Genomic DNA, 18,912 nt, shown 5'->3' with positions numbered 1-18,912 from the left:
GCAAGACAGAGGGCAGATCTACATGGTTCAGCCAGGTAGCACCACTCTGTGAGGCCTCTCATTAGACAGCCAGACCCCCTCTCTTGAGAACAGTGTGAATTTCTTTTTAATTCAGTTGTAATGTGGGGCTCTTTTTGTTAGGAGTTTTCTATTTTAAGTTTGTTTCTTTCTCTCTGTTTAAAATATTTAAGAGAAGAAGAGTCTTAGAGAAAGATGTGATCAGTAGAGATAAAAAGTCAGGGAGAAAGACCCTCTTCTAAATTTGTCTTAACTGGATAAAGGTTGTTTCTAAAGCTCAGGCAAACTGCCATCTTACAAATGAGTGTCTCATAATTTAAGGCCTTCCTTCTATCTCTTTATGCTGTAGTATGTATTGCTTAAGGACAGAGCAATTCATTCCTTTCACTATTCTATGTGTTTTTTCTTCCCTTTTCTTCCAGAGTTCATTACTTTTTCCTCTCCTTCCTCTTAAGCTTGGCTGTTTCCTGGTCTCTGTCAGTTTCTTTTTCTTTTCAAAGTTATACATTTTATGAGGAAAAGAGGAGCCTTCTTAACTGAGACCTACTTTCTTTTCCTGTGTTTATTTGAATGTAACTTCCTGAAAATAACTTGTAGGAATAATTACTCTTATTTTCTATCCCAAGATGATACTAATGATCAGAGTTTCAGGTCATGTGTGGGGATGATACAATGCTAACTTGCATTAGCAGTGTTATTTTCACTCTTTTTTTATAGGAAACTTTCACTCTAGTGAAACGGAGCTATTAAATGTTCCCTACATTTATTTTTAGATCTCCCAACTTTGGTTACTACTTAACTGATATTACAACTGAAGAACAGATTGGGTGTGGTGGCTTATGCCTGTAATCCCAATGCTTTGGGAAGCCGAGGTGGGAGGATTGCTTGAAGCTCAGAGTTTGACCTAGCCTGGGCAACATAGCAAGACTCTGTCTCTACAAAAAAGTAAAAAAAAAAAAAAAAAAAAGCCAGGCGTTGTGGCTGATTGTTCGAGCCTGTAGTCCTAGCTACTTGGGAGACTACTTGGGAGATTGCTTGAGCCCAGGAGTTCAAGGTTGTAGTGAGCTATGATCACACCACTGCACTCCAGCCTGGACATTAGAGCAAGACCATGTCTCTAAATAAATAAATAAATACACACACACACACACACACACACACACACACACACAGACACACACACAAATAACAAAAAACAAAACAAAAAAAACTCTTGAGGAACATAGAATCTGTATCACTTTAAATTGTGTCCCAAATCCCCTTTTGTTATTCTGTGGAAATGTATGTGGGGGTTCCCTACTGTCATCATTTCAGTTAAAATAAGATACAAAAGGTCACTTGTTTAATTTTACTAATATTTTCCGATCTGTTCATTTATAACTTATAAAACAAATATAACTAGAAAATATAACAAATATAACTAGAAAACTGAAAAAGCATATTACTTTTTAGTTAATGTAATTCACTCACTCATCCAGTAAACCATCTTTAGGGACGACTCCGTGATTTACATTTGAGTTGTCCAAATAAATAAGAAGCTGATATTAAATACATTAAAAGATAAACAACATGTGAGGGAAACATTGTAAGGCCATCCTTGAAAATTAGCTTCCCTTTAGCTTCCACTGTAATGTGGGTATTAATGATTTAACCTGTTACAAATATTACTCAGCTTTTGCATGTCATAAAAGCTAAGGAATTCAGGTATCACTCTAATTAGATTCAGGAATCAGATATCACTCTAACAAGCTTTTTAATTTGTTTTTGAAGTGTTCGTCACAAAAGGATTATGTGATTCTTGCCACTAGAACGCCACCCAAAGAGGAGCAAAGTGAGAACCTCAAACATCTCAAAGCTAAGTTGGATAACTTGGATGAAGAATGGGCCACAGAACATGCCTGCCAGGTTATCTTATTTTTTTGTTCATATGTTTAAGTTTTATTTCAAAAAAGAGCTAGAATCAAGAAGATTTAGTCAATGAGTAGAGAGAAGAGACATAGGGAGAAAGTAACTAAAGATGACTGAGATTTTTAGCCTGGGTGTCTAGGAGGATAGTGTTGGCATTACACGAGGAAGAAACAGATTTGGGATGGGTGAGTGGGAATAATGACTAAATTAATTCACTTACAAGTATTTATTGAATGAATTATATATCATCAAATAAATAATGTTAGAATAAGGTAAAAATAGAATTATTTCCTTTTCTGGGGTTGGGGGTGAGGGGAGGGAACTTAGAGGACAGGTCAATAGGTGCAGCAAGCCACCATGGCACACATATACCTATGTGACAGACCTGCACATTCTGCGTTTTTGTTTGTTTTTAAGAAAAAGAATTTTCTTTAATAAAAGATTTATTTCCTTTTCCAGTCAACTTTAAATCTTTAAATCTTTTAAACTCAAACGTGTTTCTGTGTATGTAGATATATATATATATATATATATATATATATATACACACATGGACATGTATCTGTGTCTGTGTATGTGTTTGATTATGGGGCAGTGTGTAGTTATATTAAAAAAAAAAAATCTTGCCTGTAATCCCAGCACTTTGGGAGGCCAAGTTGGGTGGATCACCTGAGGTCAGGAGTTCAAGACCAGCCTGGCCAACATGGTGAAACCCCGTCTATTAAAAATATGAAAAATTAGCCAGGTGTGGTGGCAGTGCCTGTAATCCCAGCTACTTGGGAGGCTGAGGCAGGAGAATTGCTTGAACCTGGGAGGCGGAGGTTGCAATGAGCCAAGATCGCACTATTGTACTCCAGCCTGGGCGACAAAGCAAGACTCTGTCTCAACAAAAAAAAATAAAGAAATCCAATATTTAATTATTATTGTTTTAGTCAGTTTGTGTTGCTATTAAGGAATACCTAAGACTGAGTAATTTATAAAGAATAAAAGGCCTGTTTGGCTCATGATTCTGCTGGCTTCAAAATTGAGCATCTGGTGAAAGCCTCAGGCTGCTTCTGTTCATGTCAGAAGGCAAATTGGAGCTGGTGTGTAAAGATCACTTGGCCAGAGAGGAAGCAAGGGGTTGGGAGGTGCTAGGCTTTTTTTTTTTTAACAACCAGCTCTCCTAGGAACAAATATAGCGAGAACTCATTCATTGCTGTGAGGATGGAACCAAGCCATTCATGAGAGATCTGCCCCATGACCCAGACACCTTCCATTAGGGCCCACTTGGGTTCACATTTCAACATGATGTTTAAGGGGACAAACATGGCAAGTATCTTCTAAAGAAAATATTAAGTAATGTAAAGTTAAATTCCCAATGGTTTGTAAATAACTTTCTACTCTAATTTTGCTTTTGGTCTCTCATAAAATTGTATATGACACACACACACATACAGAATATTAATGAATTTATATAGTAAATTAGCTTAACCTTTTACCTCTAGAAAGAAAAGATTAATTTTACTTTTTCCCCTTTCTTGCTCTCACCTCCGTCTCCTAAAAAATGGTTACTTTTTTGTGTTGGTGATTTTGAAAAGATATGCAGGCTCCTTATGCTAAATATGAAAACTTTATTTGTCAGAATTGTGCTACTATAGTAAATAGAATTTATTAAATCAGAGGAAAATACTGGCAGACATAGTGCAAGTAGATTAAGAATTAGAGCATGGTACCTAATTTTCTAAGACTCTACTCTGATTGATTGCTTATACATTAAGTAATCAAAAGCTAACCAAAACACTCTAATCTCTGAGTATAGATGATAGGAAAAAATCCATGTGGTATTAAGAACTAGCCACAATCATGTGAAGGGAAATACAGATATGGAGATATCATGGTAGTATGTATCAAAAACCTTAAAAATATGTATAACTTCTTAAACCAGTTATCCACCTCAAGGGATTTGTCTTAAACAAATAATTCTATGAATGCAGAAAGACGTACTAGGATTTTTAATCAATATTATTTTAAGGTAAAATTAGATATAGCATAAATGCCCAATATCAGTAAATGGGCTTAAAAATTTGAGGTTAATCTATGCAATAGAAAATAATGGATTTTCAAGTCAGACTCCGTCTGTTCAAATTCCAGATCTAGTATGCTGCTAAAAATAGGGATACAAAGGTAGAATTACTTACTCCCTTAAGGAGCTCCCTGACCAACTAGTAGGTAGGGTTCACAGATAACTATGATATAAGACTATGTGATAAAATCCATGGGAAAACTACACCAAAGCCCTGTCGGAGTTCAGAGATCAAAGGATCAGAGAAGGCAGCTTCCTCAAGCTGCCTTTGAAGTATCCAGTAGGTTGAGACACGTAGAAATATAAGAAAAAGTCAGTTTCAGTCTAGGGAGCACCCTGAGTAAAGACATAGAGTTAGAAAGCTTAGGATGTGTATAGAAAACAGTTTATAGCCTCATTTGACACTGCTTTTCAAGTAGTTTTTGACAAATATTTGAATTACTTGAGGAAAAGTAGTGTCAAATGAGAGTATAAACATCAGATTGGCCAGATCCTAGAAAGTCTGAAATATCGATCTAAATTAAAACTTCATTTTATTTAGCTGCTGGTGGGATGCCATTGAAAAAATATTTCAGTCTTTGATCTCCTGAGAAAAGGGTTTATTTATCGATGTAGCTAAAGGATGTTATCAGATAGTTTTATTTATAAAGTAGTTTTAAGGTGAAAAGCTAAGGACACACTAAGCAGACAGTTTCTCAAACAGAAAGGATTGCATATAATGCCAATTTGTTAGCTAATACTATATTTCTATTTTTAGGTATCCAGAATGCTACCAGGGGGACTTTTAGTTCTTGGAGTATTTATTATTACTACTTTAGAACTGGCAAATGATTTTCAAAATGCCCTGCGTAGAGTAAGTTTGATATATCGAAAATTCTTAATGAAATCAGTTATATGTTATTTTTATTGATTATGAGTATGTATAATGATTCTAGGCATATTTAAATTTGTTTTCCATAATTATTTTTGTTGGGGTTACATTGAAAAAGCTTTTGTCACTCAATTGCTTGGATATCTTGACTGTAAAAAATGTTTATATTTTTAAAAACTACACATTTTATTTATTTACTTATTGTTTCCATGGGTAATTTTATTCTTTATTTAGTGCACTACCCAAACCAGGGCTATCATCAGCCCATATGGCGTTTCGTACAAATTTGAAAAAACTATTCTTTCCTCAAGTTAAAAAGTTAAATTATTTATTTCTCAATAATAACCATGACTAATGACAGTAATTCCATGTAAATTATGCAAGCAAATAATTCATTATAAAATATTGAAAAATTCAAATGATTAATTATAATAAGAACTCAAAGTCACTTGGATCTAATAATTTGTTGTAAAAAAAGACATCTTTGTGGAAGTAAAATTCTTTTTGACAGAAGAGCTACATATTTTAAAATATCTTTATTTTAGAGATAATTTCTGACTGTTAGGAAACAAATTATAATGCTTTAACAGTTTTTCTTATGCAATAGCAGTATTCTGTCACAGCTTCCATTTAGTACCTAGTGATTACTGTAACATGAAATTAATAGGTGCTGAAATTCTTTTCCTTCTTCTCAATTCTCCCGAGATCTTGAGAGTAAAACATAAACAATCAGATTATTCCTGGACACAATATCTATCAGGAATCTCCTGTGTTTATTGCTTAATTACTGCACCAGCGAATTGGGTAACGTAGTGTAAAAGTAAATGTGAAGGTCCATATGCTGTTTTCCCTTAAACCCAAACCCAAGGTAAATTCTGTGTAGCCAGCTCTTTTAGCATTCAGGATCCACGTGAACTTTTTGAAGGGTATTTCATACCCCAAAAGAGGGGGGACCTTAAAATCTTGAGACATATAAAACCCAATCCCAACAGTATACCAGAAAAACATTTTTTAGGTAAAAAATGTGCAGCTGAGAACTTCAGATGTTACAGATTTTTTCAGTCTTGTAACCTGTCCTGTCAGATGTCCCAGCCTCAAGCCTTTGATATTTGCACCTAAGGGAGTAAGGGGAGAAAATGGAGATATTTTCCTCCCTGCTAAATTGTTTAACCCTCTGCCAATTTTTCCATCTTAAATAAATTTACCTTGTTCACAATTGTTCGTTCCCTTTGGCATTTTGAAATTTAACCTAAATCTATGCGTATTTAATAGCATTGATTGTGCAACCTTTTGTGGCTGGTGCTGAATTGAGGGGGTTGAATGTGGGCCCAGTGCTAGAGAGATATAGCCAGGCCCACTTTCCTTGCTTTTGTATCTTTTGTTCCTAAAAAGTATATTAAACTTTAGAAATGCTTTATCTCTGAAATTACTGAGTTTCAGTTATCTAATTGTTTTCCACTGGCTACATTGATTGACAAACACTAGAAGAAACAGCCTTATAAAACTTGTCAGTGTCACCCATTATTGTTAAGGACTTTATTCATCATATTACATTAATATTGTGTTTCCAGAAGAATTTCTTTTTATATTATGAAGAAAGTTGTGCATCCTCTGATGATTGTTTTTAGCTTACAGACCATGTGAATTAGGTTACAGATTAGATGTCTCTCTGCACATTATTGTTAGAAAGCTTAGAGCGAAATGTATTACCACCCTTTATATCAAGTATGCATTTTTATAATTCTTATTTCTGACACAAATTTATCTCACTATTCTACTTTAACTTTGAATTTATGTTATTACTGTATTTTATATGTTGTTATATATTGCCTTAAGTCTTGTGTGACATTTAAATAAGAAATGCTAAATGGGTGACATACTTGATTTCTTTAGTTAAAATCACTTGTCATTTCTCATTCTAATTAAAGTCTCTGTTCTATAGTTTATATAAATTCTAGTTGTCCCAAATTAATTTTTCGTGTCCAGTTAATCTCTAATGATAGTGAATTACATTTTTTTATTTAAACCCAATTTTTCTGTAATTTCCTAAAAGGAATTCAAAAAGGTTAGTAATTAGCTCTAGTCTTTAATTTGAAGAAGAGAAAAATTAATGGTGGCACACACCTGTAGTCCCAGTTACTTGGGAAGCTGAGGTGAGAGAATTGCTTGAGCCCAGGTGTTGAAGGCCAGCTTGAGCAACATAGTGAGACCCCTTCTCCAATAAATAAAGAATCATGGAATTTTAAAGCTAAATGAGAGTTAGGGACGTTATAATTGCCTATTTCAACACTCACTTTTTTTTTTCATTTTGCATTCAATTAGTGTGTATTTTTCTCTCTTTCAGCTAATGTTTGCTGTGGAAAAGTCTATAAATAGAAAGAGATTGTGGAATTTCACAGAGGAGGAAGTCTCAGAACGAGTGACACTTCACATTTGTGCTTCTACAAAAAAGTATCTTTTGTTCAGTTTATGGTTTAAAAGTACAAAGTACCAAAATAATATTCTTGCAAGGTTTTTTCGCTATTTATTTAAATCATCATTTAAAAAATAGGCATAGTTTTGTAAGATTTTTCTGTAAATAACATGGAATTAGAGCTACCAATAATAATAATAGCAATAATGGTTGTTAATCATGTCCCAAGGTCATAAAAAGCTTGAGATCTGAAATATGAAAGACTCAGGATTCTGAATTTTTTACCAGCTATCTGCCCCTGTACATCCAAGCACAGCAGATTCCCTAACTGATAAATGCCTAACTGATGGCTTAGGCAAAGTAATGTTTTTATTACGTTAAAGTTCTCACCTCCAGTTTCTATAGATAAGGATGTACAATTCAAAGCACAGGTGCACAGAGCTGGGTGGTATAGGACATCGGAGAAATTCTTATGTCTTTGGCTAAGATGAAATGACACTAAAAGCCAGTTACACGACCTCTTTACCTTCTCTTGTCTATACCTTGCCAGGGCAAGGGTACCTCCCAAGCAAGGGTCAGCCTCACCAAAGGAGTGACACAATCCATGGACTTCCAAAGACAGAATTTTAAAAGTGACCATTCCTGCAGAAGCAGGGCTTTTTTTTTTTTTTTTTGAAACAAAAACAACAACAAAAAAATCTTTAGTATTTAACTGCAAAGTTTCATATACAAGCCCTTTAATACAATAAATAGTCTCAGGTTTGACCTCATATAAAACAGTGGTACTTTTTGTTATGGAGAGTGTATATTTGAGCAGAATCTCACGAGTGCTTTGATTCTATTTATTGCAATTAGCGGGATTCATAAAAGGTAGGAAATGATTTTCAAGCACTGCAAGTACTATAGTGACAGCAGTTTATATGTATGACTATATATACACATATGTATACATAGGCACACATGTATACATAGGCACACATATGTACATATATGTACGCATATCTTTAAAGTGTTATGATTTTGTAAGAACTTTTGGAATGCGTGCATTTTTTAGTTTCTTTTTTGATAGTTTATATTCTTTGAGTTATCAATAATGCCTTTTTTGGTTATTTTTGTCCTTAATTAGTGAAGAATATTTTGTCGAACTTATGATATCCATGATCCAAAGGTAAGAAATTTACTCTTTAAAGATTTTTCTGTGTCACAAAGTATTTTCAATCAAAATTCAGCTTTTATTTAGTTTTAATAATTTCCATTGCCATCACTTCCTACTGATGTCTACAAACAACTGTAGTTTTTATTTTGAAATATGATTAATTTTATTACAGATAAGGAAAACTTTTTTGTGTGTGACAAGGTCTCACTCTGTTGCCCAAGCTAGAGTGCAGTGATGCAGTCATAGCTTACTGCAGCCTCCACCTCTTGGGCTCGAGGGATCCTCCCACCTCAGCCTCCTGAGTAGCTGACACTACAGATGTGTACCACTGCACCTAGCTAATTATTTTTGTTTTTTGTTTTTTGTTTTTTTTTGATAGAGATAGAGTTTCACCATGTTACTCATGTTTGTCTTGAACTTCTGGGCTCAAGTGATCTGCCTGCCTTCGCTTCCCAAAGTGCTGAGATTATGGGCTTCAGCCACCACGCCCAGCCAACTTTTTAAAAAATTGTTAAAATATCTTTGTTAGTCTCCTCCTACCTTGTTTGTGTATTTAGTTTTATATTTGAGAGGCTGGTAGTAAAAGTGACTGAGGACTTTTGGTAGCTGCACTGCCTATTGAACAAGCTATGTGTATTCAGCAAAACCCAGACTAGCACTTTGCTAATGCATCTAAAAGGGTTGTGAAAAAGTAACTTTGCAGTGTCGTTAGCAAGGATGGGACAGAAGGGAGAATGCCTGCCACCCAGGAGTTGCTCAGTGATTATTTGCTTCACATCAGAATCTTCAGTATTGATACTGTTGAAGCTAGAGGATCAAAGGACCTTTCAGAATTCTAAACATGGAAATTTCTGATTCTTTTTCTGCCTACCATTGGGAGGAGAAGTGTTGCCAAGGATGTATTGAAGAGTACTGAACTTAACACATGCTTTATTTTGTGTTTAGTTCAACCTATAGTCTTTTGATCAAGGGTTTAGCCGTATATGTTAGATATCAGCTTGTATGAGTTATTTAGGTTGTATATTTAATAATGTTTTGTTGATCCGTATATTTTATCTAGACTACATCATAGTTATTTTTCTCTCTTCTCCACTGCTAGAGTTCAGCAAGACCAGCAGATTGGAAGTATCAAAGTGGATTATCATCCTCATGGCTTTCTTTAGAGTGTACAGTTCACATTAATATTCACATCCCACTTTCTGCTACTTCTGTCAGCTATACTCTGGAGAAAAATACAAAGGTACCAGTGTAAAATGAATTTTCTTCAGTGATTGCTGAGTGAACAGTCTGCTTTTTTTCTGCTTACATGTGTCATTCATTTTACAATCCTCAAAAATTACATTCTGCTTATAATAAGGTTGTTATGTGAGTGAGTAACTTATTACCACAGCCCAATTAGAAATTTTTAGAAATGGAACAATGTCATAATACTAGTGTATTCAGTTTAATAATAACTAATAATTTAGTTATTAAACTAAATACACTAGTACTTATTAGGTGCCGATTAAGTATTATTATGTGCTTTGTCATTAAACTAAATATACCAGTATTCATTAACATGTGTAAAATGTAATTAATGTAAGAAGCTATACTGTTTGGACTTTTAGCTTTCTCTTGGTACTTAGGTTTTTTTGTCTTCCTTTTTCCAGTTCTTTTTTGTATTTCTATACCATTCTTTTATTTTTATCTTATTTCTCTTCATTTTTCCCATTGAAGATGTCAAATAGAGCTTTTTTTTTTTTTAATGTTTTAGACTTATATTATTTGAGGGTTTTTTCTCACTTTTGTTTTTTAAAGGTAATGGGCATTAAATTTTATTTAACTGGTCATTTACTTAATAACCTCCTGAGTCTGTGACATAAATGTTATTCTGGGATAAAGATCAGAAAAAAACTATATTATTAAATATGATAAGGTATCAAGAATGGGGGGTATACTTTTTTTTTAATTTGTGAAACTAGATTTAAATGCTGCATTAATGAGATTTAGGGATTTTAATATTTCAATTTATTAGGTGGAACAAAGTAGATTATAGGAAGTTTAATTGAGATGGCATTGTATCTGAAAGATTTCCATGTTGTGTTTCTGTTAAGAATGGACTTACACGCTGGGCCAAGGAAATAGAAAATGGTGTTTATTTGATTAATGGACAAGTTAAAGATGAAGATTGTGACCTATTAGAAGGACAGGTAAGTTAAGAGAAAATCATCTTATTAAATTGTTAGTGCTTAAGGAAAAATAAAAGATGACTTATTTTTAGTCCTTGCCTACAAGAAAACTGATTTCATCTACCTCTCATTTCTAATTTCTTTTAAAGTAAAAGGCAAATGTTTTTCTTAGAAAAACAACCTCATTAAAAAGTAGGCAGAGGACATGAACAGACACTTTTCAAAAGAAGACATACATGCAGCCAAGAATCGTATGAAAAAAGCTCAGCATTACTGATCATTAGAGAAATGCAAATGAAAACCACAGTGAGATACCATCTCACACCAGTCAGAATGGCTGTTATTAAAAAGTCAAAAAATAACAGATGCTGGCAAGGCTGCAGAGAAAAAGGAATGCTTATAAACGGTTGGTGGGAGTATAAATAAGTTCAACCATTGTGGAAGGCAGTGTGTTGATTCCTCAAAGACCTAAAAACAGAGATACCATTTGACCCAGCAATCCTATTACTGGCTATACACTCAAAGGAATATAAATTGTTTTATTGTAAAGACATATGCATGCATTATGTTCATTGCAGCACTATCCACAATAGCAAAGACATGGAATCAACGTAAATGCCCATCAATGATAGACTGGATAATGAAAATGTGGTATATATACACCATGGAATACTGTGCAGCCATAAAAACAGAACGAGATCATGTCCTTTGCAGGAACATAGATGGAGCTGGAGGCCATTATCCTTAGAAAACTAATGCAGGGGCCAGGCATGGTGGCTCACGCCTGTAATCCCAGCACTTTGGGGGGCCGAGGTGGGCAGATCACTTGAGGTCAGGAGTTCAAGACCAGCCTGGTCAGCATGGTGAAACCCTGTCTCTACTAAAAATACAAAAGTTAGCCGGGTGTGGTGGCAGGTGCCTGTAATCACAAGCTACTCGGGGTGCTGAGGCAGAAGAATGGCTTGAACCTGGGAGGTGGAGGTTGCATTGAGCCGAGATCGTACCACTGCACTCCAGCCTTTGGCTACAGAGTAAGACTCCATTTCAAAATAAAAGAAAAGGAAAAGAAGAAAACTAACAGAGGAACAGAAAACCAAATACCATATGTTCTGACTTATAAGTGGGAGCTAAATGATGAAAACACATGGACACATAGAGGGGAAAAACACACTGGAAGGAGGGAGAAGGAGAGGATCAGGAAAAATAAATAATGGGTACTAGGTTTAATACCTGGGTGATGAAATAATCCGTATATCAAACCCCCATGACTGAAGTTTATCTATGTAACAAATCTGCACATGTACTCATGAACTTAAAAGTTAATAAGTCCAAGAAAAAAAGAAAGTGATGTAATTGGAATCCCGAAACTTTACAGGAGTGTCATCTGAATTTCATCTGATTTCCAAATTGTAAACTGCTGACCTGCAACCAAAGGCCACATGTTGTTCTGCCCTGATGGCAGTTCAAAAGCTGTGGCCATTATATAAAAGAGGTTTATAGAGGCTTCTAAAGTAGCTTTGACCTGAAGGAGGCGGAACTTTTGTGATCTCTCCCTTTTTAAAGCAGGAATCAGCAAACTTTATGTGAAGAGAAAAATGCTACATATTTAGATTTCACAGGCTGTATTTTTATCTCTACTGTGTAGCATGAAAGCACCTACAGGAGATACATAAGTTAATGATCCTGGTTGCATACCAGTAAAACTTTATTTACAAAGATGAGTGGCAATGTGGGTATTTGCCCACAGGCAGTGGTTTGCCAGTTGTTGCTTTAGAGGAATGAAAGTATGGAATTAATTGTTTTGAAGAGTGCACATTGATACAGAATACATAAAGTAATATCTATATAAAAGGCTAAATTAAAATAATTAAAAGACTTGTTTTTTCTAAGTTACTTAGTATATGTACAATAGTTGATAAGTTGTCTTTTATGTTCTACAGGCTTCACAATTTGGCTTGTTAATTTTTGTGTTTTTTCAGAAAAAATCTAGAGGAAATACTCAAGCAACTAGTCATTCTTTTGATGTCAGAGTGCTAACGCAGTTGGTAAATATTTTAAAATAACACTTACTTAAAATATTTATTAGCATAACCATAATGAAACTGTTTCTGTTTTTATTTTTCTCATTAGAGAATAAAGGGATTTTAGAGCTGTAAGAGACTGTATGAAATGGCTGGTTATAGGAAAGTTATTCCCAAGAAACATCATTTTAATAAAACCTGTTTGGGTTTTTTGCCTCAAGGATATTAAAATTTTAACATCAATAGATAGCAGTTTAAAAAAATATGTGCACATACATGCATACATATACATGTATGTATGTGTACATATTTTGTGTTGTAGCTTTTATAGTTAAAGTTGCAATTTTAACAACTTAAAAGATGTGTACACAGAGGTGCAAAGAGTTGTCATATGCTTATTTTGAAGTAGATTTATTAGATTTATACCCCCTGATTTGGTAAAAATCACAAAGTATTAATTAGCAAGTTTTATATTTATGTATGGTTGCTTTAATTTACATGTCTTTTCGAAAATTTAAAAGTTGGATATCTTAAGGAATAAAAAGTTGAAGCCACTAATTATTCCTAAAAATACATGCCTTTGATTTTAATCCTACTTGAAATTATCCTAAAGAACAGACAAGGGTATAAAATAGCACACGTGTGTTTGTAGGAAACTTTATTTCAATATTATACTGGATTTTGAAACAAATACTCTCAGGACTTGTGTTTTTTTGAACTGAATAGAATAGAATTAAAAGCAATTTGTCATTTGAGGATGTTTTAGTTTCTTCTTTTTCTGTGTGTAGCAATAGAGCATTAGTAAATTGTCTTTGGGCATATGCCACTCAATGTGAGTTCTCAATTTCATTTTTCAATACCTTAGAGGTATTTTAGTCTCTGATTTTCTACTTTGTCTTGATTTTAGAAGTGTCCTTTGTTTTGAGGCTGGCTATTCCACTACTTATGTGCTCTTCACTAGTTAGGCTACTTCATGGTTTATTAAACAATTTGGTTAAGATTATTTTATTAATAGTATAAAATTGTAGTTGGGAGATGTATAGAGTGTGGGAATATAGAGAGATGAATGGAAGATAATCTCATGAGATAATTTATTATAGTAATAATATTATTGTTATTTTTGAGACGGAGTCTCGCTCTGTCGCCCAGGCTGGAGTGCAGTGGTGCGATCTCGGCTCACTGCAAGCTCTGCCTCCCGGGTTCACGCCATTCTCCTGCCTCAGCCTCCCAAGTAGCTGGGACTACAGGCGCCTGCCACCACGCCTGGCTAATTTTTTGTATTTTCAGTAGAGACAGGGTTTCACTGTGTTAGCCAGGATGGTCTTGATCTCCTGACCACGTGATCCACCCGCCTCGACCTCTCAAAGTGCTGGGATTACAGGCGTGAGCCACCGCGCCCAGCCAGGTGTAGTAATATTATTATATAGTATAATATATTTTTGGCTGTCATCCACCAATCACCTAACTGGAAATATTGAAGTGACTAATGTACAATAAGTAGTCAGTAAGTACTTATTGCCACTTTTCTCCCAGTTAAGTCTTATTGATTCCTTATTTGTAGTATTAAACTTTTCTTTTATTTTCCATACGGTCCTGCTGTCATTAGCCTTACAACAGTATTATTTTACCTAAACTAACACGAGTAACCCTTAACTGGTCTCTCTCCATCTATACATTCTTGTCCAAAGTGATTGTTTCTCTAAATCCCTTCTACCTTTGTTAGTATATCTCTTGATATACTTTCCATTTATCTACACTATCCTGTTTATACACTCAGATGATCATTTCTGAATCGTAGTTTATGTTCAGTTATTAATTTTTTTCAAGAAGTATTTATTGAGTTTGTACAATGGCCAGACACTGATTATGTTACTCTCCTTGCTCAAAATTTCTTAAGTGTTCTGTACTGACTAGTTAGAGAAGTCCAACTCAGGGTTCTTCATAGCCTCAGCATACCTTTTTGTTCTTATTTTCTACCTCTTATTTTCTAGATGTATGCTTGCCATACCTTTAAAACTCTGTATTTCCTGAACTATGTATCATGTCTTTGCTCTTTTCTCTGTCACCCAAACTGTCAAAATCCTATCTGTACATTAAGATCTAGCCCAAATGCCACTACTTGTGTAAGATTTCATTTGGTTCCCATAGAAATGGGGATCTTCTCTTTTTCAAATGCCATGTCAGCATCACAGAAGTTCCCTCACCTATAGGCTGTTTGTCAGCCAGGGTATTCCTAAGTCCAGATAACCAAGAAGAGTTTACATTTGTAGACCCTAACTGGTTTACATTTCCACCTAAAAGGAATGAGTCAGACCTTATATTCTTTAAAACTTTTCCTGGCTGAGCATGATAGCTCATGCCTGTAATCCCAGCACTTTGGGAGGCCTAGGCAGGGTGATGGCTTGAGCCTAGGAGTTCAAGATGAATCTGAGCAACAAGTGAAACCCTGTCTCTACAAAAAAATACAAAACTTAGCTGGGGGTGATGGTGTGTGCCTGTAGTCCCTGCTACTTGGGAGGTGAAGGTGGGAAGATCGATTGAGCCTAGGAGCTTGAGGCCGCAGTGAGCTGTGATAGCATCACTGCAGTCTAGGCTGGATGACAGAACAAGACCCTGTCTCAAACAAAACAAAATAAAACTAACCAACCAACCAAAAAATACCTCTTTTCTTTAATATGTGTGTGTATAGTCTTTAATAGTCTAGTCTATTTTGGAAAACAATGCCATAATTATAGATAGATAGATAGATAGATAGATAGATGTATATACACACACATACACATATATTTACATATACTAATATATAAATGTGTTATATGTTAAAAATATATAAATTATATGTTAAATATGTAAAATAGGGCATTCTTTTTAGAGTAGTTTTGTCTACAATAAAAATTTATGGAGTAGATAGGGGAAGCCTGTTACTCCTCCTCCAACCCCACCTTATTGATGTATCAACGAACTCTACATGTGTCATATGGATGCTTATTCCAGACATTGTATCAGCATCGTCACACTGCTGCTTGGTTGGATGATAGCCATTTTTGAATGGACCCAGGACATTTGGAGCTGTGTGGTGTGTGGCAAATTTTTTATCAACAAGTCCTTGACCATGTTAAAGTTTAAATAGTTTAACAACACGTAGAATATTTACATTGCCTTAGACATTGCTTGAATTACACTAGACATCAAATAATGCTCTTTCAATAGCTATGCATGTAAGTATTCTACTCTTCATTATTTTTCTGCATTTATTCCTGATTGCATAAGCACATAGGCACAAAGCACTTTTCACAAGCTGTATGATTTGACTTTTGTTCTTCAGAATTGATTTTGTCGTTGAATGACTTATACTCCAAGTGTTCTTAGAACATAAATTACTTCCTTACCATTTCCATTTTTTGGTTATTTTTTTGAATCATGATTTTTTGTTTCCATTGTTATTATAGGCCTCTATTACAGATTGAGTGTGCCTTATTTGAAATGCTTAGGACCAGAAGTGTTTTGGGTTTGGGATTTTTTTTAGATTTTGTAATATTTGCAGAATACATGCCAGTTGAGCATCTGTAATCCAAAAATCTAAAATCTTATATGCTCTAATTACCTTTTCCTTTGAGCATCACATTGGTGCTCAATAAGTTTTGGATCTTGGAGCATTCAGGATTTTCAGATTAGGGATGCTCAACCTGTGGTACTTTAACTATTTTGATACTGTCCTTGTTTTTGGCACTTATTAAGATGATGGGGTTGAAAATATATGTGAAACACCTGAAAACCAAACAAAAGCACTGGCATTCCTTAGACTAAAGAGAATGGGACTAGTCTATGAAAGTTTTTGGTTAAATGTGTGTAAATATATGTGTCTGTTAATTGCTTGTAGTTTTTCCATAGTTATCACATCCCACTTTGTATTTGTTATTGTGAACTTATTTTGCATTGCACAACTTACATCTACTGCATCATATCTTCTTTGTATATCTTTTAATCATCACAGTACTGATGTGAATAATTTGCAAATAATATATTTTTAGGAACATATTGAGTGAATATTGAACCATTTTAGATGGTTATGTTAGAAAAATTTAGATGTAGTTGTGTTTAATTTCAGTATACCTTCAAAATGCCTGGAAAATAATATATAACTTATAAAAACAAATATGAAGGCCTTTAAATAATTTGCGGAGAATAATTTCAAATGCTTGGCTCAGTCAAAACTTTCTTCTCTCTTCATAAAATCGCTAATATAATGTTTAAATATTTCCTGTAGTTAATCATTGTTGGTTATTAGAACTTAAACAGATTTTGTCTTTCAGCTCCTGAATTCAGACCACAGATCCACAGCCACAGTCCAGATATGTAGCGGTTCTGTAAACCTTAAGGGTGCTGTGAAATGCAGAGCTTATATCCACAGCAGTAAACCCAAAGTTAAAGATGCTGTGCAGGTACAGAAAGGAATAACTAGCATACGGAACCATGTTAACTATTAACAAAAACCTAAAATTTTACTGTTTTTTAATCTTACATTTTGTAATTATTAATTTGATTTTAACTGATAATGGCTTATTGTGCAGTCCAAATGTACCATATAATTGGTGTCAAGATTTTCATATGTAGAGTATCTATTTTGTGCCTTTTTAAAAATGATGACTATACAAATTTAGTAAGTGTTCTGCTGTTGTACATATTAGTATCTAATTTGGAACACTGCAGTTATTTTTTTAGATGTGAAATTTTATTCATTTATCTGTTTTTAATTATTTAGATATGGTCTAGGCAAATTTGTCATTAAACTATAAATTTGTTAATAAGTGTGCTAAATAAGTGGAAATAAAACATTGAATGATGTATCAGTTATTTAGTGGGCATGATTGTACCGGAAAGCAAATTATGGTTTTTTGTTAGTTAAATATTGTAAATCTAAAGTATTTTATTTCTTACTGTGTTTTTTGTGTGTTTTTCCCTGTAGGCAGTAAAGAGGGATATATTGAACACAGTTGCTGATCGTTGTGAAATACTATTTGAGGATCTGCTTTTGAATGAAATTCCAGAAAAAAAAGTTATGAGTATAAAATAAGTACTTTTGCATATCTTCGACTGATATAGTAATAAGATATCAAGATATAGCAGATACGTCATCTTTTATAGCTACCTATCTATATTTTCAAACAGTATATCATCTTTTATTATTGGATGAAAATTTTTCAGTTGCTACCCAGATTTTTTTTTTTTTTTTTTTTTTTTTTTAAGACAGAGTCTTGCTGTGTTGCCTAGGCTGGGGTGCAGTGGCACAGTCATGGCTCACCTGCAGCCTCAGCCTCTTGGGCTCAAGCAGTCCTCCTACCTCAGCCTCCCTAGTAGGTGGGCCTGCAGGTACATGCCATGATGCCTTGCTAATTTTTGGTATTGTTTTTTTAGAGACAGGGTTTTGCCATGTTGCCCAGGCTGGTCTCAAACTCCTGAACTCAAGTGATCCACTGTCCTTGGCTTCCCGAAGTGCTGGGATTACAGGTGTGAGCCAACATGCTTGGCTCTAGAAAAATGTTTTAGAACACTTTATCAAATTTAGCAAATTTGTCAACAATTAAGAATTTCAGGGAGGATTTTTAAAAAAATTAATTCCAAGTGAACTTCTCCTGCCAGAATGAGTAAACTTTGTTGACATTTTAAAGTTAATATATTTTGTTAATATCTGTATTTTAAATAATTTAGCCATAATCAAAATATTATTTATTAGTCTTAAATACTATATAATAGCTCCTTTAGTAGATACTATTTATATAAACTACACTAGTTTATATGCTTCTCAGCTATTACCCTAACAGACTTCATTAGGTTTAAAAAAGGCTGAGTTACAGTATCTTACCCATTAATAATGATTGCAACTTTTGGGAAACATAGCAATTTATACCATCGCAGTAATCTGTATTAAAAAATTTTTTAATCCAAAGCAAGTTAAAATATTGAGTACACTTTTTTTTTTATTATTATTATACTTTAAGTTTTAGGGTACACGTGCACAATCTGCAGGTTAGTTACATATGTATACATGTGCCATGCTGGTGTGCTGCACCCATTAACTCGTCATTTAGCATTAGGTATATCTCCTAAAGCTATCCCTCCCACCTCCCCCCTCCCCCTACCCCACAACAGTCCCCAGAGTGTCATGTTCCCCTTCCTGTGTCCATGTGTTCTCATTGTTCAATTCCCACCTATGAGTGAGAATATGCGGTGTTTGGTTTTTTGTTCTTGTGATAGTTCACTGAGAATTATGATTTCCAATTTCATCCATGTC

General features: G+C 34.4%; 1 pseudogene across 1 annotated transcript in view; it reads left to right on the top strand.

The window, feature by feature from the left end:
• C1orf27P (chromosome 1 open reading frame 27 pseudogene) overlaps nucleotides 1-18,912 on the top strand; it is a pseudogene marked incomplete at its 5' end in the record, with an annotated part of 43,222 nt that overhangs the window by 5,067 nt on the left and 19,243 nt on the right. The window contains 9 exon segments of the transcript NR_024161.1: nucleotides 1,789-1,923; nucleotides 4,749-4,844; nucleotides 7,207-7,313; nucleotides 8,407-8,443; nucleotides 9,531-9,671; nucleotides 10,525-10,620; nucleotides 12,579-12,644; nucleotides 16,934-17,062; nucleotides 17,587-17,676. The product of NR_024161.1 is annotated as a chromosome 1 open reading frame 27 pseudogene (transcript).

The sequence above is a fragment of the Pongo abelii genome, chromosome 1 (assembly GCF_028885655.2).
Source record: "Pongo abelii isolate AG06213 chromosome 1, NHGRI_mPonAbe1-v2.0_pri, whole genome shotgun sequence".
Classification (NCBI taxonomy): Eukaryota; Metazoa; Chordata; class Mammalia; order Primates; family Hominidae; genus Pongo; species Pongo abelii.
This window is presented reverse-complemented; position numbering and strand designations above follow the sequence as displayed.